The 27682-nt window shown below is 50.6% G+C and overlaps 1 long non-coding RNA gene across 2 annotated transcripts; it reads left to right on the forward strand.

Moving 5' to 3' along the window:
- The first annotated feature begins 281 nt into the window (after nt 1-281).
- LOC141572052 (uncharacterized) lies at nt 282-27585 on the forward strand. 2 transcript variants are annotated; one of them, XR_012497076.1, is made up of 3 exons: nt 282-418; nt 6122-6798; nt 27069-27585. It is a non-coding gene; the product is annotated as an uncharacterized LOC141572052 (long non-coding RNA). The 2 variants fall into 2 exon arrangements; XR_012497075.1 differs by lacking the exon at nt 27069-27585 and adding an exon at nt 9773-11213.
- Nucleotides 27586-27682: the final 97 nt, after the last annotated feature.

A 27682-nucleotide genomic window follows, 5' to 3' on the forward strand; every position in this document is an offset into this window, starting at 1 on the left:
TTGAATTTTCACTTTCCTTGGACCAGAGGCACTTCCGATATTTACTATCTTAGATCAAGAAACCCCTCAAATTGAATTTTGGGCTCTGACTCTATCTTTGGGGGTTCCTGGGAAATATCTGTCAGGACACCACGCGGGCGTCTGGGTTGCCAAGGGAACTCGTGCAGAGAGCGCCCCACATGGCTTCCCGCGCGCTTCCTAAACTTCACTGACGTCAGCTGATCAGGTCTCCTCCAATCCCGTCTCGGGGGCGGGGCTCGACGCGCCGTCTCCACAGCAACGCCTTTGGCTGTCGGAGCTTAGGGCTTCCGCACAATGGGAGGCGCGCTAGGATGATGTCACGCGTCCCGCGGCGCGTGCATGATGTCAGCTTTGGCTCGGAAGAGAGCCCTGTAGAGAGGACTCCGCAAACCCGCAGGTATGAAAAGGAGCACGGCCTGGGACACTGCGCATGTGTCATCTCAGGTTGGAGCATGTGTTGCTCTTAAATACCAAGTTGTGAGCGAGGACAATTGAGGTCTTCTGTCCTCGTTGTCGCGCCGTTAATCTTAGCCAGAGAAATTATGTGAGCTGCTACAGTTCCATCTGGTTTTCTCTGTGATTTCTTGAGGGCAGATGTCTGAGAATCAGACAGTTCGTTCAGTTTGTCTCGTCTGTCTCTTACCTCCCCCGGCGCTTTCCATGTTTCATCCGTAATGCCACCTATCAGTCTGCAAATGGCCAGTTGATTTCCCAAATTGCTGTTGCCAGCAAGCTTCCTCTGTCAGGCCAGCTCCTTTCTAAACCGATGCTCTGCTCGCAAGAACAGCAAGCAAACGTTTTAGCACTAGTTGTAAAGTAAGATAACCAGATTCTGATGAAGGCCTGAGCCCTCTAAGTACTTTTAAGGACGTGTGACTTCTGTTGACGGCTTGTGGTTCTTTCTACCTGCTTGCAGATTTTCAGCCAGGATCCAAATAGTCCGACCTGGCTAAGTAAGTGACCTTCAGGTAAATGAATTGTCACTGTTCTGAAACTTAGGAAGCACCCACTCATGCTGAGCCCTGGGGATATAGTGACGATGACAGTTCCTGCCATTGATGAAAGCTCATTTCATTGATTAATTCAAGAAACGTTTGTGGAACACCAACTGTGTGCTAGTCAGGTTCAGATTATTACTGTTCATTGAAAGAATGACGTGTCATGTAGGATCTATTAGGTTGGTGCAAAAGTCATTATGGTTTAAAAGGTTAAAAATAAAGGCAACAACCACAATGACTTTTGCACCAACCCAATAGCATGCGACTAGGAGTCAGATTTGATTTTGAACCTTGGCCCTGCACTTTACTTGCCGAGTGATCTTGGGTGAGTTACGAACCCTCTTTGTACCTCAGTTTCATGCTTTGTAAAAATGGGCATAATAATGCCTACTTCCTAAAGGTGACTGATGTGAGAGTTAAACCTCATGCAGTGGTTTGGGGAGCCTTTTCTTTCCTCTTCCTTACATGTCTTCCCTTTTCAGTCCCTGTCTTTCTCAGGCCTTACACAGAAAACACCCCTAGGGGGAAAACAGCACCCCAACCAGCACAGAGCCTCAGAGGTCATCCACAGATTCTCCTTAAATTGTTTTAAAAACAGCTTTCATCCAGACGCTGCTTTTTGTGTGTCTGTAGGTTGAGGCCAAGTTATATTTAAGCAGAGCCCTCCCACCTCATCCCCAAACAAGCGCCTCTAAAACCACCTCAATCCAAAAGGAGAAAACAAATCCCTTTATTCAAGTGCGTGGTGACTTCAAGCCAAACATATGCCGTGTGTTGGAGGGTGGCCTATGAAATTCGGTCAGCGCCTGGGTCACTGAGGAGGGACAAGGCACTGGAAGGGTTGGGAAGTGGGTGTCTGGCTCCCCTGTCACCACAAGCCCTGTGGTTTCCAACCGTGTCTGTATCCGTGTCCCACTAAACAACAGCGGGAGAGAAAACAGACGTGCACACAGGCGGACACACACACACACCCAGACTTGCACAGCCGTCAGAGGAAGTGGAGCACCAGATGTTCTGGGTTTCCTGTTCGATGCTTCCACAGCTGGTCGAGTCTGTGGTTGTGGTTTGTCTGTCTCGCACTCATGTGAGAGACAAAAGCTGGGCTGACGGGAAACCTCCCCTCTCAGCCCCCCTCCCTCAGCTCTAACTGATCAGCCGCACGGAAACCTGGCAGGTCAGACATTTCCTGAAACACCCAGAGCTTGGATTCTCCCGGGAGGAGGCCGAATCCCCCCCGGGCTGATGGCCCTCACAGAGCCTGGGGACGATGGAAGTCTCTCCAAATACACTATTAATATGGACCTGTGTCCCTGCAGCTGAGGCCGGGTTGCCACAGTCACTCATCCAGTGCCTGGGATAGAGCAGCCTCTCAAAAGCACTCAACACATGAAGGAATGAATGAGAAACAGGGAGCTTCACCTTTGGGGGTTGAATCTGAAAGTGCTGGCTGGGCATCACATCTCATAAATGCCTTTGGATTCAAACAGACAAGGGTTTGAAGTGGCACCATGCTGCTGCCTACTGCAAGTCATTTGACCTCTCTGGGACCAGTTTTCTCATCTGCAAAATGGAGACAATAATATCTATTTCCCAAAGTTGTGAGGGCCAATGAGACACACAGATTTGCTGGATAAAGAGTCTTGCTCATAGTGACTATTCAGTAAATGCTGGTTCCCTTTTCTCCTTGCAACACTGAGGTGTTTTTTTCATTTTAAGGAGATGCATTAAAAAAGCAAACAAGAGAAAACAAACAGCAACCAAGTAATTCATCCCAGGACAACTGCCCGGTGGGGCAGTAAAGCAAGAGAGCTGGCATTTGTGTCAGTGCCCATTGTGGGAGGATACTGGGAGAAGGGGCTGGGGCCACCCCAGGTTCTCTAGATTCTGGAAAACAGCACCCAGTGTCTTCCTGTGGGTGTGGAGTAGGGTTAGTGTCTTGGGGTTGGAGGGGAGAACAGGCAGAGTGCTCCTTCACCCCTTAGCTCAGTAGTCATGTTAATAATTATGGCTACTGTTCAGTTTGCATTTGGACCTGGGCAACAGGAACCTCTGCCATGAGCCCGAGCCTTCCACAGGCTCCACTGCAGCCCTCCTCCAGCTGCATCCCTCCCTGTGAGATGAGGCACCCAGAGCTAAGTATAGGCATTAAGCTCATTGTCTCTGAAGTCTGACCAACTAGGTTCAAATGTTGCCTATGACACTTAGGAACTGTGCAGCCTTGGGCAAGTTACTTCACCTCTCTGTGACTCTGTTTCTTCATTTAAAAGTGGGTAAAATTATAACCACATCATAGCGTAGTTGTGATGATTAAATGAGTTAAGATATATAAAGTACTTAGAACGGCTGCTGGCATATAGTAAGGGGTTGATAAATGTTAATTGTTATATGTACAAATGCATTTGATTCTTATAACAACCTAAGTGCAGGTAGGTTCTGTATTAGTTCCATTTCACAGATGACAAAACTAAGGTTCAGAGAGATGAACTTTTGCAAGTTCCCATAGGTAGTAAATAGTAAGGTTGACACTTTTCTCCAGTTCTTTCTGACTCCTTCTTGTGTGTGAGGTTTTTACCACCTCCCCCCAGCTGCATGTTTTTCTTCTTCTGGGAGTCCTCCCCCCACCGGCCCCCATTCCGTAATGCTCAACCTCTTCCTACAGGCCAGGCCCTCACCCCCTGCAGCCTCCAGCTGGATTTGCACTTTCAGATCAAGGTCTTGACTTGACTAACTTACTTTGCAGAGTGACTTCTTATAAGCAATTGTTTTTAGCTGGGAATAACTTAATTCATGAGAAGGTTTCAGCTGTTTCTAGGACTATCTGTATTTTAATCCAAAGAAATGGCTCGTTAGGGAGAATTTGACAAAGAGCAGTCTGGCTGGAGACACATGTTGTTGTTTTAGTTGGGGCGGTGGCACTTGGCTGCAGCTCTCCAATCCCACCGCTCTCGTGGTGGTTTTGTCTGACGGAAGAGGTGGCATGATGTGGTGCAAAGGTTCGCAAACCTGGCATAGCTGCCGCCCGAGGAGCTTTTTTTTTTCAAGCTTTTATTTATTTTAAGTGTACTTTTCCAGGATCCATCAGCTCCAAGTCAAGTAGTTGTCTCAATCTAGTTGTGGAGGGTGCAGCTCACATGGCCCAGGCGGGGATCGACCCAGCAACCCTGGTGTTATGAGCATTGCATTCTAACCAACTGAGCTAACTGGCTGCCCTGTCCGAGGAGCTTTAAAAGGCAGATTTCCGGGCCCCATCTCATAGTCTGTGAACTACATTTTGACAAATACTGGTGTTGTGCCAAGAAACACAAGACCGAGGTTCAAGTTCTTTAGTTAGCTGTGTGACCTCGGCAGGACATGAAGTCCTCCTGAGCTTCAGTGCTCTCTCATCTTTGAAATACGAATGAAGCCTATCTTACCTCATAGAGGATCACCAGTGGAAGTGCTTCATGCCCTGTTCAATGCCTTGGAATGTGAGAGAGGACCATCTTTATGGTGGTGGTCAACCAAATGCTGTAGAGAAATTCAAAGGAAAGCATAGACCCAGGCCCAAGCCTCAGAGAAGTTCCTTAAATCTTTGGTGAGACGGGGAACCATGGGGTCCCTGAATATTAGCTCATAAGCACTCCTTTGGGTGAAAGCTGTTGGCCAGAGGGGGAGGGGTGTTGTTTTCCACCACCTGCATGCTGATCTCTCTCAGCAAACAACAGGGTAAAGTATACCAGAGTGTTCTAGGAGGTTCCATCAATCAGGGCATGCCAGGTAATGCTGCAGTCACAATCAACCCTGGGTCTCAGTGGCTGAACACTACAAATTTATTTCTTGCTCATGCTATATGTCCCAGGGGGTTGACAGGCAGTTCTTCTCCACAGAGTCACTCAGGGACCCAGGCAGACAGAAGCTGCGTCTTGTAGCCACATCATCTGGAACACCTCCATAGGCACAGTGGCTGGGAGAGAGATACTAGAGAATGGGCTTTTTACTGCCTCTGCCTGGCAACGACACGCATCACCTCTGCTCAGTTTCATTGGCCAACACAGGTCACATGGCACAGCTGGGAAATGTAGGGGAGCAAATGGCATATTTGCTGGGCTTATTGTTTCTGCCACAGGATATTTCCAAGAGATCTGACTACTCTTAGTCCAGATATCCAGCTTGGACACCAAAACTGAAATCTCTTAGAGAGAAAAGGAAGGAACATTTCTCTGTTGAGACACCCTACAATGTGAGGAGATTAGCTTTCACGTCTGGTGGAGTGGAGTTTTATTTGTTTGAGAATGTGCTCCCCCACCCCCACACACACTTTTTCTCATTCTTGCCTACCCTCAGAACATGGGAAGAAAAGCAGTCTGCCTCGAGTAGCCAGCAGTCTGGCCCAGGTCCCCTAGGATGGAGAAGAGCCATTTCCCAGCAGGCCAAGTAATGCCACAGGAACTCCCAGGGTCCTGTGGGCGCTGGGTGGGAGGCTGACACAGCCAAGAGGCGGTGTGCCCAGCTGGCTGCCGACACCACCATCAGTCCTAACTCTCTGTTCAGAGCATAGCCGAAAGCAACCCAGATATCTTCAGAAATGGAGAACACTGGACTGGAACCCAGCAATTTGGGGCAGCAGTTTTTCTGGAGCACGCAACTTGGGAATTTGCCTGAAGAAATCTTTCATTCCTAGAGTGTTGCTGGATAAATGGCACTTATTTGTTTAACCTCAAATCAAGCCACAGTCCCCATTTCTGAGCTGCTTTGAAAGGGTTGTTTTAAAATAGCTGAACAAGCTGAAAACCATGGGTCTAGGTTGCTGGAATGGCTTTGCAGAAAGTGGTGGGCTCAGGAAGTGCCTTCATTTTCCACAGAATTGATTGGCAGTGAGGGATGGTGGGTTGTGGGCGGAGCAGAGGCTGGGCCTTTCTTCTGGAACCTTGCGTATTGGCTAGACAATCTCTGTGGTGGGTTCAGCCTCAGCCTGGTCAGTGTCCCCTTGGGAGTTTGGGGTGGGAGGAAACCCTGGAAGATTCCTTTCTCAGATCTATTCTAGGCAGCTTTGCATTCAAGAGAGTGGAGTTCCTTTGTTATTTCTTTCTGACCAGCCTCTACTTCCCCTCTTTTGGTCACAGACATGTCTTTCCTCAGGAGAACCTGTCTCATTGGTTCCTGCTTTGACCTGTTCCATGATTTTTGTCCACTCATCCATTTACCACCTGGGACTTCTTGGAGAAGAAGTGGAGGAAGGAAGGAAGGAAAAGAGGGAGAAAGGGAGGGAGAAAGGAAGGAAGGAAGGCTCCTCTTGGGGTTGGAAGGAACAGACTCCTCCACAGCTGAAGTTGGGTGTCACCTGCCCTGTGCCCTGGAAACCAGCAGCACTAATCATTATCCTTCATCCAATGAGACCCACCTTGCAGAGCAGCGACTGACAAAAGCGAAAGGGACAGCCCCGCAGAGCTTTGCCTCGTGCTCCTTTGAGAAGGAGCTGAAACAAACTCCATACGGACCCGTCCTCCCTTTCTGTCTCTGGGGTCTAAGGGAAGATGGACGCCAGGTTGCAAAGAAGGGGAAAGCCAATCTCAGGCTAGTGTTCAGTCCTGACTGAGGCTTCTGGCCTCCCCCGCAGGTTGCTTAGGGATACACCTTGGACAGCCCCTCATCTCCTCCACTGCCAACTTAGTCACAAGTGAAGTTGAGAAATAATGTTGACAATCACAGCTGCCGCTACGTCTTTCCCAGGAGACCGTTTGAGTGCCGACCCTGTGCCTGGCTTTATAAGCACAAACATGTAATTTTCACAATCCTGGAGGTAAGTTCTCTGATCATCATAATTATACAGATGAGAAAGCTGATGCTCTCAGAGAGGTTAAGTGACTTGCCAGGGTCACACAGCTAAGAAGGGGCATTGCTGGGCCTCAAACTCAGGTCTGTCTGGCCCCAAGCCTGGCTTCCGTATCTGTGCTGAGTGTAAAGCAGACAAAACGCAGGTGTCTTTGTCACCTGGGGGCACCGAGTTCCTAATTAGCAGCCCCAGACAAGGTGAATTCCAAATGTCTGCCCAGTGAGCGAGCCCTGAGCATCATGGCCAAGTTTCCCAGTCAAAGCACCAATCCCCACCTGCACCCCGCACGGAGGTTCTGGGGAGATTGCTAAGAGGCAGAGTGGTGCCACCCATCTGCCATGTGCCAGATCATTTCACGGCTCTGCACAAGTGGCTGGGCACTTGTACCATCCCTGGCTGTGGGCATCACTCCAAACGTGGCAGGAAAACTGTTCCAGGGCAGGCGGGGGCCTCAGTCCAGTCTGCCCCACATGCTCCCCACAGAGGGAGTGGAGAGCCAACCGGAGAGCCACAGCTGTCTGTGTCTCTGGGCAGGGTGGACACAGGTGTGGTTCCTTGTGCCTGGTCCACTCGGAACCCCCCACTGGAATCACTCCCTTCCCCCACCATAGCCGTTGTCTGTGGAGACTGCTCTGAGGAAAGGACCCTCTTTGGCTGAAATTTGAGCTGGGTTCCGGGGATGCTGGCTTCGTCTGACTGGGTGGCATAGATGGGCAACTGGTGGACTGGCAGGGGGAGGGAGGGAGCGGGAGAGAGGCCATGGGAAGAGGCCCCAGCTGTGGAGGGAGAGGAGCCAGGGGAGAGGGAGGAGGGGATGGGTGTGAGGTGGCGAAGTGGTCAGGGCTGGGATGTGGACAGAACTGGGAGGCCAGTGGATTTAGCGGGAAAGATGGAGCAGAAAGGGGCTGGAAAGGGGGCAGGGGGAGGCGTGTATCCCAGGGATGGAGAGAAGCAAAGCACTAGAGTAAATAGAGCAAAGAAAAAGAGAGAGAAAGGAGTCATAAAACAGTTATGAACGTTAGTGACCAGGGCTGTTAGGTGGGAGGGTGGAGCCCCAGTTTGGGGATGAGTGTCTGCTTTTTGGTGACTGCAGTGCCACTGGCTGGGTGTGTCTGTGATTGGCAGGAAGCTGGGCAGGGCCTCGGCCTGCTGGCTTTGGGCTTTGAGGTCTGCGGGGTACAGAGAGCAGCTACAGGTCGCCCAGCCCCCTGGGAGCTGGATGGCTGAGGTGTTCCAGTAGTGAGGATACGTAAGTTTTTTGTTTACCAAACACTTATAATCGGTGTGACTTGCATAGCACTTAGCGTAAATGATGTCATTTAATCGCAACCTTCCTGTAAGGGAGGTTCTACACCTACAGATAGGGAAACTGAGGTTCAGAGTACACCTACAGATAGGGAAACTGAGGCTCAGAGTCTGGTCTCATATGAGGTAACAAGTGGTGGAACTAGGAGTTGGACCTGGATCATTCCTCTCAGCCTGTGTCCTTAAGCATGAGGCATGGGCTGCAGCTGCTGAGGGCAGTGGGATGCCTGGGGCCCTCACACTTGACCTTAGTCAGTGGCTACCCGCCCAGTGAGGCCCTCGGCTTAAGCAGGAGCTTCTCCTGTTGCTTCTCCTCTGTGGGGGTCAGTAAGGGCGCAGTGTGTGAGGGAGGCTGAGTGAGAGCACGGGCTTGTCTGAGTCAGCACGCACACACGTGAAGGAAGGAGTGTGAGACGGGAGTGAGTATCAGTGTGTGGTGTGTAGGCGAGTGCTGGTGTGAGCGTGTGAGCGTGAGGGTTCTGTTCTGAGGAGCCGGCTGCCCCTCTCTTCTGGGCCGGGCCAACCAGGAGGCCTTAGCCCCCGCAGAGTTTGGCTGTGACAGGAAGTCACTAGCCCTTGGCGTGGCATGCGTGGATGCTGTGGTCTCCACGGAAAAACAGAAACCTGGGAGGGAGTGGAGGGAGTAGCTGAGAGAGGCTCGGGAGGGGTGAAGTGAGAGATAGGCCCGGAGGCTTGGAGGGGAGGGAGGAGTTAAGCACGTGCCCACCTGGCCCTGACCTGAGCCACCATCAGCCTGGCATGTCACTGCTTTTCCACCTCCCGGGTTCCTCTGCATGGGCCTAACTGCCAACCCAGGGCCCCAGTGCCCCAGCCCTGGGATATCCCTCCCTCAGCTCCATCAGTAGGAACCTTGCCCATCTTTGAAGACACAGCTTACACTTGACCTCTGAGAAGCCATCCCACCCGTGGTACAGGGTTTTTCTCCCTTGTGATCCAAGCTGCTCAGACCATAGCTCCCCGACTTCCCTGGGGAGTCTCAATTCTTTTGTCCCTCCTATTGAGTGTGAGCAGGGCTGGGCTCACGGATGACACCTCTGCTAAAGATGTTGCGTGGCGGGGGGCTGGGAGAGTGGGGATGTGGGAGGCAGGAGAGATGCCACCCCTGCCCGGTCCCCAGTGAAGCCTCATTTCCATTTTTCTTTTAATACCTTTTGTTAGGATTAAAGGTGGGGACTTTGGAGTGAGACTAACTTGGCTCCAAGTTCACATTGTTGCTTCATGTATGGCAACCTTTTACACCATCATCCCACGCCTGGAAATTTGAGAATTTGACAGAAGACAGTAATCTCAAAAACATGACTTTTCCATGTGAAGATGTTCACAGCAGTGTTATTTATTTATTCATTTTTATTTATATTGTTCAGGACTTTTATTGGGGAACAGTGTGTACTTCCAGGACTTTGTCCAAGTCAAGTTGTTGTCCTTTCAATCTTAGTTGTGGAGGGTGCCATTCAGCTCCAGTTCCAGTTGCCATTGTTAGTTGCAGGGGGCACAGCCCACCATCCCTTGTAGGAATCGAACCAGCAACCTTGTGGTTGAGAGGACGCGCTCCAACCAACTGAGCCATCCGGGAGCTCAGCGGCAGCTCAGCTCCATGTGCCGTGTTCAATCTTAGTTGCAGGGGGCGGAGCCCACCATCCCTTGCCGGAGTCGGGGAGTCGAACCAGCAACCTTCTGAGCCGTCTGGCACTGGCCCGTGTGGGAATTGAACCCACAGCCTTCGACGTTAGGAGCACGGAGCCCCAACTGCCTGAGCCACCGGGCCGGCCCCAGCAGTGTTATTTATAATAGTGAAGAATTAGATGCTGCCTGTAGATGCTGAAATGGGAGAATGGCTAAACGAATAATGGGTATTACCTCGTGCATAAATATTAGATCGACATTTTAAAAGATGTAACCCTATGATGACTCTGTGGTCACATAAAAGTTTTGTAATAATGTAAAATGATTATAGCTCCGCTAAACAAACAACAGCCCTACGTACAAAATGTCTGCATAGGGAAAACAGCGAAAGAAAACACAGCGAAATGTTAATGGTTAACAGTATGGGTGATTTCAAATTTCTCCTTTCCACTTTTTTATAACAAGCATGAATACTTATATCAAGATTTACGATACTTTAAAAATATCTTTTTTCTTATCTTGACAGTCATATTTATTTTCTTGTAAGAAGACCAATAAGGAAAAGAAGAAAAACATGTGAACATTTCATGTATTTCCTTCCAGTGCTTTCTCCACGCATATTTCCACATCTATAAATAGATACTTGGTTGACTAGGGAAGAAAAAGCCCAAGGAATTTTGGAGGCATTCTCTCTGGGCTTGGAGGTCCCCGTTCCCTGGAAGTTTCCTGCGGCTGTGGGAAGAGTCAGGCTGCTGGCCCTGGCTCCTGGGGTGAGATGAGAGCTGCTGCTTACTTGAACTTGGGCCTGCAGGAGCCCACTGCCCTCAACCTGGACCTGCTCCTGGGACCAGCTTGCTGACGGGCTGTCCCCAGGCCTACCCCAGCCTCCAGGTCCTCCTGTACACTTTTCTAGGGAGCTCTGAGCAACCAAAGTCTGAAGTCTCCAGCCAGTAGGAGACTTACCCTTTTCAAGTCGTGTTGGCAGTTGTTGGCCACAGGTGGGGGTTTCCATCTCTGTGCCACGGGTTGGCCAATCAATGGCAGGTTCAGTGGGGTCAGGGCCTGCTGGGTCCTGCCCTGCCTCGCCCTGCTCAGGTGGGGACATTTGCCCCACGGCTCTACCAAGGCCCACCGCCCAAGTCCCCTGGAAATCTGCTGGCAGGATTCAGGTGGCCCCACAGAGCTGTTGACTCATTTACCCTCGCAGATCGCAGATCGCAAATCTGGCCAGCTCACCCCTCCCAGGCCTGGGACTGGCTTCACGCCCTTGATCTAGAGGATAGCACTGTCTTCACTCTTCCTAGAAAATGCCATGCACTCTGAGAAGGGGGTGTGAGGGAAGTGGGGGGATGAGGAAGCCCTGCTTGTGCACAGCCGACCCTCAGCATTGGAGTCCCTCTCCCCACCCCCACCCCAGCCCATCCTGTGGCCACATCTGCCCCCATGAATAAGATCCTGTGATTCAGAGCTTCTCTATTCCCCAAACATCCCCCCCCCCCCCCCCCCCCCCGCAGGCTCTCAGCAGCTTTCTGATAACCACAGCTGTGTTTCTGTCTTGGTCAGAGGTGAACGTGAATCAGGAGTCACCGGGTTCTGCCCCAAGCCGACTTTCCTTTGCAGCAGCCTGTTTCCACTTAGAAGGCAAAACAGGTCAGGCTGGCCAAACCCTGCTTGCTGGGTCAGGGTGAGGACAGAGTGGGAAGGCTGGGCTGGGGCCCAGGGCAGGAGTGGGAGGGCAGGTCAGGGCACCCACGGACTGCCATCTACACTGCCCTCCAGTGCCCGACAGTACCAGGCACACGGGAGGCATGTCAGAGTATTTTTGTAGAACAGATGCTCTTCCCCAAGCCCCAAGGGGGTGTGGCCCAGGATATGGTCATATTTTTATTTTTCGATGATGAGAATTATTTTGATTCCATTCTCTAACAACCTAAATCCATCAAAAAACATCTGCTAAGCACCCACTGGGTGCAGAGTATGTGCTTTGTTTTCAAGGACTTCTCTGTCAGCCGGTCACTCACCTGCCAGCCCAGACTTGGAGTTGCCATCTCGCACATCTTAGGCCCCCTGCCCTGCCCGGGGAGGTGGTGTTACTCTGGGACCCAGGCTTGGGTCTAGGCCTGGTGTGTTGGGACTTAAGTGACTGCTTAGCAACATCTCCATTAATCCATTAGACGTTTATTTTAGACTGAGATTGTACTTTTTAACATCATTATTAAATAATAGTAAATGACAAATGGTATGAGGGGGCCTCAGACACCCTGGTGCCCCAGAATTAATGGCCAAACCCACAAGATGGCTGCTTGCCCAGGAGAAGGCATCGGCCTGGAGGGGAGATGGAGGAGGCCTGAACCACCCTCTATGCTATTTTTGGACTGTTCCAATTTCAGGACAGAAAGTCCACGCAAAGCTTCCTCAGAGACTAGGGAGCCCCTGAAAGGATAACTGTGGAGCTAAAGCTGGGAGGGGCCTCAACCAGGCCACCCCTCTCAGGGGGCACTGCTGTTTCTGTAGGCCCAGCACCCCTTCTTTCTCCTAGTAGCAGCGCCCCTCTATCCAGTGAGAGATTGTTCCCAGCATTTCAAGATCCTATGGTCCTCTCCTCAGGGGTGGGCCCAGGACTCAAAGCCTGCCAATCAGTATACTCACCCACACCTCTGGCTGCTGCAATTGGCTTAGGAATAAGCACATGATCCCAGCTAGCCAATCAGAACCCTCCCAGGAAATTTTTTTTTTTGCCGGAGTTGTTGGGTAGCAGCTCTCTTTTCAGGGGACTGCTGAGCTGGAAGTTCCAGAAGTTTTGAGTTTCAAGTGACGCTCATAGAGAAGATTTTATCTTAGGGATGTGGAAAAAGATGGATGCCTGATGATGTCATTTGAACTCCTGGATCTTGATGTACCTGAAGCTGAAAGTGGCTCATCTGTGAAGTTTTCAGATAAAAGTGAATAGGTTTTTCCCCCCCTTAAATTAGTGTGAATTGGGTTTGTGGCACTACTAAGTAAGTGCCAAACTTACTTAGTAAGAGACAAACTTACTTAAGTAAGAGACAAACCCACAGGGGTTATTTTTGCTGCTCCACCCTGCTGGCATGGCTTGGGTGTCCTCAGGAGGTACCAGTTCTTGTTGGTTTTTTAAAACTAGGCCTGGTACACAAAGTCTTGACCCCAAATTCTCTCTGCATCCTCATGGCCGCCTAAACCCCAACACACACCCACACTCACACACACACAAGCTTCTCTTTGGCTGAACTCTGTCGTAGACAAAATAATGATGGCCCTCTGAAGATGTCCATGTCCCCAGAACCTGTGACTATGTGACCTTACATGGCAAAAGCGATTTTGCTGATGTGATTAGAGTTAAGGACCTTGAGACGGGAGGTTATCTTGGATTGCCCAGGTGGGCACCATGTAATCTCAAGGGTCCTTACAAGAGGGGAGCAGGAAGGTCAGAATCAGAGAGAGAGATGTGACAATGGGAGCAGAGGCTGGAGGGCATTGAGGAAAGGCCAGAGTTAAGGAATGCAGGTGGACTCCTGAAGCTGGAAAAGTCAAGGCCATGGATTCTCCTCTAGAGCCTCCAAAAGGAACGTGGCTCTCCTGATGCCTTGATTTTAGCCCAGAGTATTAGTCTGCTTGGCCTACCATAAACAAATACCACCAACCAGGGGGCTTAAAAAGCAGAAATTTACGTGTCACAGTTCTGGATACTGGAAGCCCAAGATCAGGGTGTGAGAAAATTCAGTTGTTGTTGAGGTCTGTCTTCCTGGCTTGCAGATGGCCACCTTCTCGCTGTGTCCTCACAGGACATTTTCTCTGTGCAGGTGTGTGTGTGTGTGGGGGGGTAGGGGTGTGTGTGTGTGTGGGGGGTAGGGGTGTGTGTGTGGGGGGGGTAGGGGTGTGTGTGGCGGGGGGTAGGGGTGTGTGTGTGTGGGGAAGGGGTGTGTGTGTGTGGGGTAGGGGTGTGTGTGGGTGGGGGGTAGGGGTGTGTGTGTGGGGGTAGGGGTGTGTGTGGCAGTGCCTTTGGTGTCTCTTCCTCTTCTTATAAGGACACTAGTCCTATTGGATCAGGGCTCCATCCTTTTGATCTCATTTAACTCTTAGTTATCTCCTTAAAAGCCCTTTCTCCACATACAGTTACAATGGAGGTTAGGGCTTCAACACATGAATTTGTGGGGACATAATTCCATCCAAAACATCCAGTGAGACTGATTTTATACTTTTGACCTCCAGAAATAGAAGAGAATAAACTTATATTGTTTGAAGCTACGAAATCTGTGGTAATTTGTTACAGCAGCAATAAGAAACTAATACACTCAGCCAGCAATGCTCTCTGTCTCAACTTCATGTCTTCCCCCAGGCTGTGCCTTTCGCCTGGCACTCTTAGCTGTCCAGCTCCTGTCAGTCCTTTGGCATTCAGCTCAGGTGTCCACGAAGTTTTCCTTGTCCCTATATAACTATCTTTTTATGCATCTGTCCCCCTACCCCCAGCCAGGCTGAAAACTCCTGTCTCCCATCCTCCAATGACAGGTGTATATTGAGCACCTACTGTGGGCTGGACAAACACCAACACTCTTGCCCTCTTGGAGCTTTTGTTCCAGCGGGGGAGATAGACACGGGGACAGAGGGTAGGATCTCCTCCTCTACGTGCATCACCTGGCAGTGTCAGGCATGTGGCGGACTCCATAGCTGTTAAATTAATGAGTGACACAGTCAAGGAAGGAATGGATGTCAGTCTGTAAGAGGCCTACAGTTCCAGGTCTTGCCTTCACACAAATCCCTATGGCTGACATTCTGGAAAGCCTAGACTTTGAGTCTCAAGGCTGGGGAATCAGTCGGAGTGTGTTTTGCTGGGAGTTTTGTTTTCTGAGTTCCCTGGGTCCTCCCACACTTGCCAAGCCTTCTCGTTGCTCAGCCAGCATCCAGGGACAACTGTGAGGCTGAGGGCACACGTAGCCCACTTGTCAGTCTACGCCCTCTACGTGTCTACTCCCAGCTGACCTCCCTGCCCCTCCTTTCCCAAGCCCAATGGTCCTCAACATGAGGTGGTTTGTGCCCCCACCTCCCAGCACATTTGGCAATGTCTGGAGACACTTTTGGTTGTCATAACTGGGGGTGGGAAGCATTGCTGCTGGCATCTAGTGGGTAGAGGCCAGGGATGCTGCTAAACATCCTGCAAAGCACGGGACAGCTCCCCTCCCGATACAACACAGAATTATCCCGCCCCGAATGTCAGTAGTCCTGAGTTTGAGGAACCCAGCGTCCTGGCCCACTCCTTTTGAACTATTTTTGGCTGGAGAGTCTTAGCATTTGGATTATGGAGCTTTGGCCCTTCCTTTAGAAACAGATGGCTGGATCGTTCCTGTATTGTGTTACGGTGCTGTCCTGATCAAGGGCTGTCTGCCACCATGTTATCTTCTTTCGAAGGCCTCTTGTAACTGTGTTCTGGTGGATTCTACATGCTGGGGCTTGATGCCTGGAGGCCACACATAAATGAGAGAAGTGTGTTCAGATTCCTGACACAACAACAAACCCCCAAACACGCTCGTAGTCCAGTCTTCGCTCACCTCAGCCCAGCTCAAGCGACTGGAGCAGGTCTAAAATCATCTTAGCAGCAGACCCTCCTCAGTGCACGTCCTGGCACTGTGGCTTCTGAGCCTCAGCTTCCTGATGTATAAGACAGAAACTGTAAAACTTTTCCTACAGAGGCCTAGAGGAATGAGATGTGAGTTCCCTGGGACGTGAGGGCCACTTGCACAATCAGCTCGTGAGAGCTGAGGGTTCAATGTTCAGGAGTTTTGTGAGCCAGTTAGACATAGCCATTGTTAACAATTCAATTCTGTAAAGTTGCAAGTAAATAAGTTATATGAAAAACAAAGCTCATGAATACTCAGAACTCATTACTTCTTAATTATTTAACTACGTTTTACTATTGTCTATACTCTTAAGGTTATTGATGTCTCTTGAGTGTGCGTGGTGAAAATACTATATCATAGTGTCTGCTATGTATCTCTTCTCAACTTCACATTCAGTGAGGTCACCTGGGCAGCTTGAAATCAGCCATGGTGGAGGTATTTACACCATGGAAATTGGCAAGTGCTATTAGTCAGGACTTGCTTTATTGTTTTGTTGATTGTCTAGATTTAAAAAAGTAATGGAGGGGGCGCCCAATGTCTCAGTTGGTTAGAATGCAAGCTCTCAACAACAAGGTTGCCAGTTCAATTCCCACATGGGATGGTGGGCTGTGCCCCCCACAACTAAAGATTGAAAACAGCAACTGGACTTGGAGCTGAGCTGCGCCCTCCACAACTAGACTGAAGGACAACAACTTGGAGCTGATGGGCCCTGGAGAGACACACTGTTCCTCAATATTCCCCAATAAAAAATTATTAGAAAAAGTGATGGAGAAAATGTTAATGTCGATTAAACTTGAAAGTGAGTTGTATCTCTAGCCATTACATTGTGAATAGCACACACACAAAAAAAAAAAAAGAAAGAAAGGAAATAGTTTTCCAGTATTCAAACACTGTTATCCAATTCAGCAAAAAAATGAAGTTCTAGTAAACGTCTTCATTGTTTCACTTTTCCATACTTATTAATATAAATGGAAATATCAATCAACCTTCACGTGAGAGCTATGCTCGCTGTTCAACGACGAGCTGTTTCTTTTGCTGAGTTGGATAGTCATCAAACATTTATTTGTAGTAAACTTATATACATATATTTATGGGTACATTTCCCTCCAGAGAGCTGGTTGTTGCACATCTACCAGCAAAGCACAGAATGAGAGCATGGATGTGAAATGTCTGAATGCAGAGACTGTTCCACAACGTCAGCTCAGCCGACGGCCCTGCAGGTGGGAAGGTGATATGTGTGTGTCTGAGCTGAGGTGAGGACAGTTCTTGTCATAATCATGGTCGGAGGGTCTACTCTCCTTGCCCTTGGTGAGACCTTGGGTGGGCATCCTTGGCACCACGTGGCACACAGAGGCTGTGTCCTGGGTACAGGTGAGACGTTTGACAGCCCAAGGTAGGAACATCCTAGTTCGGGCAGGTCCACTGCCTACCCGCATTGGGAGATGGTCCAGAAACCCCAGGTTAACCTGGAGTGAGCTGGTTGGAAGGATAAGATACGGGCCTAGGTGGCCTCTTGGGAGTGGTAGTGGAGGGGACCTTGAGGGGCACACTCAGAGTGAGTCCAGCCTAGAGGGCAAAATTTTGGGCATCAGGTCATTTGTGCTGATTCGTTCATTCATTGATTATTTCATTCATTCATTCATTCAAACAGCATTCAAAAAGCATCTTCATACAGCTCATGTATCTTTCTTGATAAATGTTTGTTGATTATTTTTATCTTTACTGATAACTTATTGATAAATACTATGTTGCAGGCACTGCTCTGTGGTGAACAGGCCCTCATGGAACTTATAGTCTAGTAGGGGACAGTGAAGGAATCAGAAAATTGTGACATCAGCATAGGCATCTGTGAATGGGCTTGGGGTGGGTGGATGTGTATATTCTCTGAAGGGAGATTGTGTGTGTGCGTGTGTGTGCGTGTTTCAGGAGAGGGTTCCCAGGCCAGGACCCCTCAAAGCCCAGGCACACTGTCCTCAGCGAATAAGCATTACAACAGAGAAGCACAGGGTATCGTGGGATGGGCTTGGGTCATCAGAGCATCAGGGAGGGCTCCCAGGAGAAGGCAAGTGTGGAAAGAAAGAGATTCTAGGTGGAAGGGACCGAGACCGGCCCTGGCCGCTGGAGAGCATGGCAGGAATCAGTGGGGGTTGGGGTGGGGTGGTGACAGCACATGCGGGCTTGACCAGGAAGAAGTGTCACAGTGACCACTGCAAAGAGTAAGCGCTAAGCCCGGCTCACGTGTCACTGTTTTACTGGTAAAGCTCAGAAGCAAATGCTGGTTGGGCAAAAACCCTCCGGAGACAGGAAGTTCCTACCTGGACTTGAGGAGGAAAGGACGGAAAGGTTCTCAAATGTCTGAGAACCTGCTCGAGAATCACTGATGGGAGGATAACCCATTATTATATACATTACATTACATTACATTATACTATACTATATTATATCATTATATAACAATTATTCACTAGAGTAATAAATTATTACTATAGATCGGACTTTTGTTTTGCTTACTGTTACGTTGCCAGCATCTTGAATGGTGCCTGATACACGGTAGGCGCTCAATAGTTAGTACTCAGTGACTAAATGATGGGGAAAGGGCTTTGCCTCCAGGTAGCTGGGAAGGGACCAGGCACTCAGTCCACCCCCATTTGGCCAAGCCACCCGGCATTGCTCTAATGAGAAATAAACATGACATGTAGAAAACCCAAGCTGACACGTGTGTGGCTTTGTTTCTAATGAGTTCTGGGAAATCAGACCCCTTCTGACCAGTGACAGGAGGCGGTTGGCATCCGGGAATAGTGGCTCGCGTCCAGGGCCCTGTGGGGGCGAGGATGTCGTTATCCTAGCCCTGCCCCTCTCTCCTGGCAGACGGAGAGGACCTTGGGAAAACAAATGCAGGATGGGCAGCCACACAGTTTCTGTCCCAGACCTCCCTCTGTCTCTCCTCCCCAGGCCCCACGTCTGCGGTGTCCAGCATGCCTGGCTGGCATTTTTGAGGTCAGAGTTCTGGTTTCATGGTTATTTGGGCAAAGGCACTTTCAAATTTCCGGGACTCTGATTGAGATGTTCCACAAGCCCCAAACTCGGTTGTCTTCAACTGAGCTCCTGACCTCCCACCGGGAATCTGCTTCAGATGCCTGCCTCTGACAGTGGTACCTCCATCCTTCTGGATGTCGTGACACAAACCAGGAGTTCTCAGGACCCTTCCACACTCGCTCTGCCCACATACAAGCCACCACCAAGCCTTGTGAATCCAACCTCCCAAATATCTTCTGAGTGTCTCTACATCCACCGCCACCATCCTGGTCCTGCCACCATGCGGCCGTCACTGACGGCTAAGTAATGACCACCACAGCCTCCTCGGGCCTCTTGGCCCCCAAGCTGTTCTCCGTGCAGCCATCGCCATGAAGTGAGGGCCTCGCCAGGCTGCCCTGTGTCCCGCGTACTTCTTCCCTGCTTTGCTTAGCTCCTTCCCATGCAGCCTGCAAGTGCTTCCCTCTTCCATGAACACTGAAATATCCAAGTCAGTCACAGACATCGAGACACTTCCCTCCCAAATATTTAAGCAAGTGCCTTCTAAGATCACGGACAGTCTCCTGCGAGACCAAAATTCCATTTTCATACCTCGGGATATCACACCGACGCAGAGATTGCGTAGAATATGCAGTGCATAATTTAATTGTCTGATAGTCCCTGAAGTTAGCTGATACCCTCATTGTTGTGTCTGCTCCCTCACTGGCTGGGAAAGAATTCACGAGTCAGGTAGAAATATACATAGAAGGGAGATCTATTAAAGTAAGAGAAGGGTCGGCTGGGCAAAGTCTGCTGGGAACTCCTGCCAACTACTGCTTTGAGTCTTTGTTTACATCTCAAATTTTGTGTTTTCTAACCAGGATGTAAATTGGTTCAGCCTGTAGTGGAATTTTCTATTGATTTGGCTTTGTCCGTTGGGGTGGGGGAAGCAGGTAAATCAGTTATCACAACCTTTGCATATGTTATGTAGATTTAAGTTGGAGCTAAGAGTGGATCCCACACAGATGCAAAACCTCTCTCAAGTCGCGGGGCCAGCACTGGGCTGAGGTAAACAGAACCACCGAAACCACATAGTAAACGTATAGGAAGCAGAATCATTAAGAGGCAAAGAAAAGATAGCTTTCAAAAACTCCCAAGCTAAATTATACTTGTTAAATCAAATTATACCAGAGATCCAAATCTCAAATAGAAGATATATAGTGCCACCATTACAACCCCCGTCTTAACACTTATTTTGCCTTAATTCAGGATCCAATCAAGAATTGCACAGTGTTTGGTTACATGTCCCTTTCGTCATTATAATCCCTTTGGCAGCACGAACTTGCCCACCAAAGACCTAAACCTGCTCTGGAGGGTGGCTTCTTGAATGATCTGCTTTGCCTCCTGCCTGCAGGTTCTCTGAGGGCAAGACTGAGCCTGTCTTGGGCTTGGTTGGGTTTCGCACTTCCCCAGAGTTCCTGGCATATAGAAAGCACCCAATTAATATATTTTGAAGTTGAATCGAGGAGACGACACAGTCCTGTGTGCTCATAATAACTATCCTTTCCTTTCACGATAAAATCTGTCGCCCTGTAAAGAGGGTCCAGGTGAGGAAATACTTTGAACTCTCACTCAGTCTAAACCTAGAAAGTGACAACCATGAAAACAGCAAGGAAAAGACAGGGGGATTGTAACAGTGGCACTAAATCTTCTATTTTGAGATTTGGACCTCTGGTATAATTTGATTTAACAAGTGTAATTTAGCTTGGGATGTTTTTGAAAGCTTTTCTTTTCTTTTTTTTTGCCCAAACTTAATAACTCTGCTTACTATACATTTACTATTGTACCAGTTTCAATGTTTCTGTTTACTTTAGCCTTGCATGCCCTGGCCCCTTGACTTGGGAGAGCTTTTTGCATCTGTATGGGATCCACTCAGGGCTCCAACTTAAATTTACATAACATGCCAAGGTTGCTCCATTACCAGTTTCACCACAACTTCCCCCACCCCAAAGGACAAATCCAAACAGAACAGAAGATTCCATAACAGGCCAAAGCAATTTACATCCTGCTTAGAAAATATAAATCTTCAGGTGAAATAAAGACTCTGCCCTTCTTTTACTTTAATAAATCTTCCTTCTGTATTTCTACCTGCCTCGTGAATGCTTTCACAACCCGCGAGCAAGCAGCCATGACAAAGGACAGCGTGTCTCTCTGCCTGGTGTGTCGTGTCCATCTGAGATGTGATACTGTCCTTTCATAGGGGATGAGGCAAAGGGACATGCAGGCAGGGATGTGGGAGGAAGGGCAGGATCTAAGCTGAGCACCTTTTTGGCTCTTTCTGAGTCTCAGCCTGGGTCCCAATGTCACTCATCTCTCTGCACCCAAGTTCATGAATTCCCAGGAGGTCTGGTTAGTTCTGGGTAAGTGAGAATGTGAAGCTAGGATGCAGCAAATGCTTGCTGGATTATCAGCTCACAGGACCATTCCTTCTCGAGGCCTTCTCACTGGCAAGGATTTACATGCTGGCTGGAATAACAATGGCCCCGACTGGATCTTTGGAGGGGCAGGAAGGCCCAACCAGCTCTGCGAGACGGAGAGGTCATTCAGAGTCACCAATATTTATTGACACAGTCATGACTGTTCCTGGGACAGCTGTGAATCAGAGGAACTGCCGGGAATAGCACTCACAGGCCAGACTCACACTGTCTGACCAGCCGCCTGCCCGTGTCCCTCCGTCACCCCCGCCCCCAGCAGGCTTAGGCACTGTGGATGTGGGGGGAGCACAACAGGGCACCTGCTTATGTAGCTTAATGCACGGCGCTGAAGATGAACTTCATTCCTTCCTTTGTTCAGCACATATATCGAGCACCTACTGTATGCCAAATTCTAAGCACTGAATTTGGTTATTCAGTCTACATTTTTTGAGCACCTCCTGTGTGCTAGGCTTTGTCTAGATACTGGGTACCAGTTATTTATCCTTTTTTTTTTTTTAGCACCTACTGTGTGTATGCCGGGCATGGTGGTAGAATGCTCACCCAGGGCAACCCAGTGCAATAAAGTAAAACCCAGAATGGGGCCCCACCCTCACTCCTTTGGGATCCTGCAGTGCTGTCCTGGGCTGGGGGAGAGCAGTTTTCCCTCAGCCCAACAGGGATCTGTGCTCTCCAAGGTCAGCCCAGTAGAGGTCAGTCCCTCAAGGGGGCAGGGGCGGGTGACCCAGCTCCAGCCCAGGCTGGGTGTCCAGGCCTGGCTACTCATAGGCCATTCAGCCAGCCTGTTGCTTTCACCCACTCTGGGACACCCCCACCCCCCACCCCCGCCACTGCCATCAGAGTGGCCCCGTTGCTGGGAGGCACAGTGCAAAACAGTGCTGGCCATTCTGCAAACCTGGCGTCACCCCCGGACCCAGGACCGCTGCAAGGAGCCCAATCCCCTAATTAGAACCGGCCGGCTTGGCCCGCGCCCTCCCTAGGCCCAAGCTGACTTCAGTGGCCGTAAAACTTGCAGTCTTTCCTGTGTGCTCTCCAGGGATGCGGGCTGCAGGAGCCTGGGAAGCGAGTCACTTCCCCTTGCTGCAGGCCGGGCAGGTGTGGCTGCGGCTACAGGGCTGACGCACCTGCTCACCCCTCCCAGGGCCTGGCATGCTGTGGGGACTGGGAAAGGACTGCTGAACGAATGAGCCCTTCCTGGCAGAGGCTTCTCTCCAGCATCCTCACCCTTTCCTGCTGACCAGTCTGTCCCAGCCCACTCCCCATCCTGCAAGGCCCAGCCTGGAGGCACGTCTCAGGTAGGCTTCCAGGCATCTGTGCAGACAGACATACGGGTTGCCGTTATTTGACCTGTCTGCCCAGGAATTCCCCTAAGGTAGGGACTGAGTTTTGTCTCTCTCCACACCTTAGCACTCCTCCCTGGGGCTTGGCACTGAGGAGGCTTCAGGGGTACTTGTTGGGTGGCTGGATTGGAGGCTCAGCCATTAGTGTTCAAACCTGACTCCAGCAGGAAGGAGCTCACCCCTCTCCTCCAGGGTCCAGAGATTTCAAAACCAAACTGCTCCCTACAGCCCCCAGAGGCTGGCATGGTCTGGCCATTGCTGTCTCCAGCCAGGTGGACCAGGCTGCAACTCCTAGCTCCTAAGCCAACCTCTGTTCAGGCCTGGGCCGAGGTTTCCACTTGGAGAAGGTCCCTATGGTTGGGCTGGCTGAGGACCCAACTCGAAATCTCTGACTAATCCCAGCTGTCTGACCTCTAGTCCCCGGGTACAAGGGAGCAGCTGGCACTAAGCTTCCCCTGCACCCCAGGTTCTTCTCAGTCCTGCCTGTGTGAGAGGTGGCCAGGACCCAGTCTAGCTTGGCACCCTGAGCCCTCCTCGTCCTCCTTCTGTACCCCCAAAGCCCACATCCGTTTGCAGAGAGCCCCTAACAACGGTGTGCAGTGGCTTCCAGCAGGGCCAAGCCTGGCTGCATGTTTTCTGGGAAGATGGCTGCTCTTCTGAGCTCTGGGGGTGTTTGTCCACACCAGGGGCACTGGGTTTCCCTGGTGGGAGGCCAGAGGGGAGGGCTGTCAGCAGAGAGGAGACTTCAAAGACCTCTTCTGGGCTCCCTACTTGGGCCTCCCACTGCAGGACGGGCTGCGCTGCCAGCCTGGCAGCTGGCAAAACATGGCTGTGCTTGCTTGAAGCACTGAACAGCAAACAAGGACGGTGCCCAAAGGCAGCTTGCAAGTCAGCGTGACAACGGGATGCTCCCAGGGGGTGGGGTTTGAGGGTAACCTCAGTTTGCAGGCACAGGCAAGGTCTACATCAGCATCTCCCTGGGGCAGGGTGGGGTGGGGACCCCCCTTCCCTCAGTGTGTATGGTCCTGGCTGGTCCTCTGCCACCTCTTCCAAGGGCATGCAACTCAGCTCTTGCTGATTATTTATTTACTAACTTGTGAGTGACCGTACAGGGCAGAGCAGAGACTAGATGGACTGTGTCATGATGCTAAGGAAGAGAGGAAATTGGCACTTATCAAGCACCAACTGTATGCTGGACTTGGTGCTGGACGATGGGGACAGCATGAAGGGGAAGCAGCCCCCGGGGTGGGAGAGAGTGGGAGGGATGTTAGCCCAGGCGTGGGCTGCCCTGGGATCAGCTGGGAGTGGGGAGACTGGCCCCCATCCTTGTGGGTGGGACCTGACAGTGTGTCCAGAGAATGAGGTCTTCGGTGGGCCACGTCCCTGGAAAGGAGGGGGGGAGAGGAGAGGAAGTGTTGTCTGGGCCAAGGTTGCAGCTATACCCTCCTCCCAGCCTCTGTCCAGCTTTCCCTTGCTGGCTCCAAGCCCCCTCTTCTCCTGCCCCCACTGTGATCCTAACAGAGGCTATGAAAAGGTCCCAGCCCTCCCCCCGGCCACCTGCCTCCTGATCTCAAACATTCCCGTGTGACTCAGGAGGGTGGAGAAGCAGCCTGGAAGCGTCTCAGCATCCTCTTCCATAACCTCCCCGGCTGCTGGCCAGAATTCCCACATTTTCTATGGGACCCGGATGGCCTGCTGGGTTCCTCGGTCCTGCAGAGCACATGGGATTTGAACCCTGCTTCCACTCAGGAAAAACCTGGTACATTCCACTCAGGAAAAACCTGACTTGTCTAAGGGTGTGGCCGGCTGGCCTTGGCCAGAGGCCCTGTGCCAACTGAGCAGCTGCCCCAGTGCCCCCCACTTGTACCCCCCAGGCAAGGGCCACTGCTCAACCGCGCTGAATTAACTGAAGAGTCATATTAGAGCTCTCCAGTTGCTGGGTCACTGAAGCCTGGGCAGGGGACTCGGGCTCTGGAATCCATCCCAGGGGACAAGTCTGCAGGGAACAGGAGACAGCTCCCAGCTCCCAGCCCTACACGACCTGTTTCTCCTGGAGGAAAGAAACGGTTGGGGTCCTACCCAGGCCTGGGGACTAAGCTTTCAGGAGGCTGAAGTATCCTGGAGTCCAGTTTGGCAGGAGTCACGGAGGCCCTGGCCTTTCATGGAGTGGCCCTAGAGGATGGCAAAGGTGGCATGGCAGCAGGCCTCCGGGCACCTACCACTGCCAGACACTCTCTCGGGCAACACTTCCCGTCCTCCTCCTGGGGGCTGCTGAGACCATCCCAGGACACGTCCAGCAGGGCCCAGCCTCTTGTCAACAAAACCATTGCTAGGGCTGCAACAGGCCAAGCAGAGGCAGCCAGGATTCTGCTGAGTGTGCGAGTGAATCCTGTAGGTGCCAACTCAGGGAAGGGTGACTGAGAATCCACCCTTCCTCTCCTCTCCTCTCATAAACCATCTCCCTTTCTTCCTCTCCTTCTTCTCCTTCTCCCTCTCCTTTTCTAGACGTAAAGCTCTTTATTGGGTCTGGAATTTTTCTCCCAAGTCCACATAGGTGGGTCTGCCACAGAAGAGGCTGAGTTCTCTCCCACTTTCCAGTGGAACCTCCTTCCTGTGACTCCACGCAGAGAGGGGACAGTGCCATGCCAGGGCACAGAGTCCCCTTGGCTTTCACCAGCCACTGGGCCTTTGCTTCTCCACCCCTGAGGTGCTTTTCGGAGAAGGTTCTCTGCCACTAGATTGAGTATTGGCTCATTTGCATGGGGCAAAGGTCAGGGGCAGCATTCACAACTGCAGGATCCAACAGGCTAGATGGTTCTTTTAAGCAAGTCCCAGTAATTTGCCACTAGTAAGAGTTAGGTCTTGATCTTAAGTACATTAGGAAGGATACAAGGCAAATGCTTGCAGGGGATGAGGTAGACAGAGCAATGGCTGCCCGAAGGTCTGTGTCCTAATTCCCAGAACCTACGACTACTACCTTGCATGGCAAAAGGGATTTTACAGATGGGACCAAGTTAAGGACCTTGAGATGGGGAGATTATCCTGGGTTATCCAGGTGGGCCCAATGTCATCACAAGGGTCCTCACAAGAGAGAGGACAGGCGGGTCAGAAAGACAGAGAGAGAGAGTAATGGACTGAATGTTTCAGTGCCCCCCCAAATCCATATATTGAAGCCCATGTAATACCCCGCCCCCTCCAGTTTGGCTATATTTGGAGATGGAGCCTCTAAGGAAGTAAATAAGATTAAATGAGGTACAATATTGTGATTTATGAAATACATACTTGGTCGTTCAGATGACTAAACTATATTTCTCATTTGCATTCGATCTTCCTCCACAATTTCTGGCTCACAGCTCCCGGAACTCTTGGAATTTCCGAAGTGTTGAGAGTGAAAAAAGGTGCCTTTTGTTATATTTAATGAGGTGACTTTTGGAAAGCACTTAAGGATGGGGGCTGGTTGCTAATGGAACCAACCATGTGATGAGAGGGTGGGAACTGTCAGCCCCCCACCCAACCTCCGGTGATGGAGAGGGGCTGGAGAGTGATCAATTGCTAGTGGCCAGTGATTTAATCAATCATGCCTATGTCATGAGGTCTCCATAAAAAACTAAGAGGACAGGGGTTTGGCGAGCTTTCAGGTTTGCTAACGCATGGAGGTGGGTGCCTGGGAGGACATGGAAGCTCGGTGTCCCTTCCCCACACCTTGCCCTGTGCAGCTCTTCCATCTGGCTGTTCCTGAGTTACATCCTTTTATAATAAACCAGTGATCTAGTAAGTAACATGTTTCTCTGAGTTCTGTGAGCCGTTCTAGCAAATTAATTGAACCCAAAGAGGGGGTTGTGGGAAACTGATTTATAGCCAGTTGGGCCGAAGTACAGGTGACAACCTGGATTTGCAATTGACATTCTGATTTGGAGGGGACATCATTGGAATGTCCAATCTGTTGCCAGTTGGGCAGAAGCACAAGGAGCCTGGGCTTTTGTTCGTCATCTGAAGCGTGTGTGGGTATGGGGGAGGCAGTCTTGTAGGATTGAACCCTTAACCTGTGGAATCTAATGCTATCTCCATGTAGACAGTGTCAAAATTGAGTTGAATTCTTAGACACCATGGTGCTGTCTGAGAATTGTTTGTTGGTGTAGGAGAACCCCCATCTCCACAGTGGAGTTGGCTCTGAACCCAATTAAGATCTGATCTGATAGTATTAGTGTTATTATTATTATTATTTGAAAAGACTTTATTGGGGAACGGTGGGTACTTCCAGGACTTTTTCAAGTCAAGTTGTCCTTTCAATCTTAGTTGTGGAGGGCTCAGCTCAGCTCCAGGTCCAGTTGCTGTTGTCAGTTTTAGGGGGTGGAGCCCACCATCCCTTTGCAAGAGTTGAGGAGTCAAACCGGCAACCTTGTGGTAGATAGCTCGCGCTCCAACCAACTGAGCCATCCGGGAGCTCAGCGGCAGCTTAGCTCAAGGTGCCGTGTTCAATCTTAGTTGCAGGGGGCGCTGCCCACCATCCCTTGTGGGAGTCTAGGAGTCGAACCGGCAGCCTTGTGGTTGAGAGCCCGCGCTCCAACTAACTGAGCCATGTGGCACCCGGGAGTTGATCGGCAGCTCCCTGACTTCATTCTAGTTGCGGAGGGCGCAGCTCACTGGCCCATGTGGGAATCAAACTGGCAGCCCCGTTGCCCAGAGCTCACGCTCTAACCAATGAGCCACTCATCTGCCCTGGATTAGTGTTATTATAAGAAGAGACATTAGAGAGGTTACATGTTCTCTCTCTCTCTCTCCCCCCCACCCCCATGTTTGCACATGCTGAGGAAAGGCCATGTGAAGACATAGTGATAAGATGGCTGTCTTCGAGCAAAGAAGAGGGTTTTACCAGGAATTGAACCCACCTGCACCTTGATCTTGGACTTCCCAGCCTCCAGAACTGTGAAAAATAAACATCTCTAGTTTAAGTCATCCAGCCAATGGTATTTTGTATGTCAGTAGTGCAGGATGGGGCTATGAGCCAAGGAAAAGGCAGACTCTAGAAGATGGAAAAGGCGAGGAAAGGGGTTCTTCTTTAGAGCCTCCAGAAGGAGCACAGCCCTGACACCCTTATTTTTAGGACTTCCGGGCTCCAGAACTGTAAGATAATAAATTTGTGTTGTTGTAATCATTTGTGGCAGTTTGTTGTTACAGCAGCCACAGGACGCCAACACCAGAGCCATCGGAGTTCTGCCTGCTCGGTCTGGCCCTCCTTCCCCTTCCCCTGGTGGCAGCTTCTGGACCTTCCGCCCGTCCATACTCTCAGTCTCTCCCCATGTTTGGGTGGAGTTACCCTCAGCCCCTTGTCCCCAGCCCTGGAGTAGAGCAGGTGACCAGAAAATGAACACAGCAGTGCATCTCCCTGGCTGCAGGGCAGATGGCCTGGAGTCAAAAGGGTCCG

The sequence above is a fragment of the Rhinolophus sinicus genome, linkage group LG06 (assembly GCF_036562045.2).
Source record: "Rhinolophus sinicus isolate RSC01 linkage group LG06, ASM3656204v1, whole genome shotgun sequence".
Lineage (NCBI taxonomy): Eukaryota > Metazoa > Chordata > Mammalia > Chiroptera > Rhinolophidae > Rhinolophus > Rhinolophus sinicus.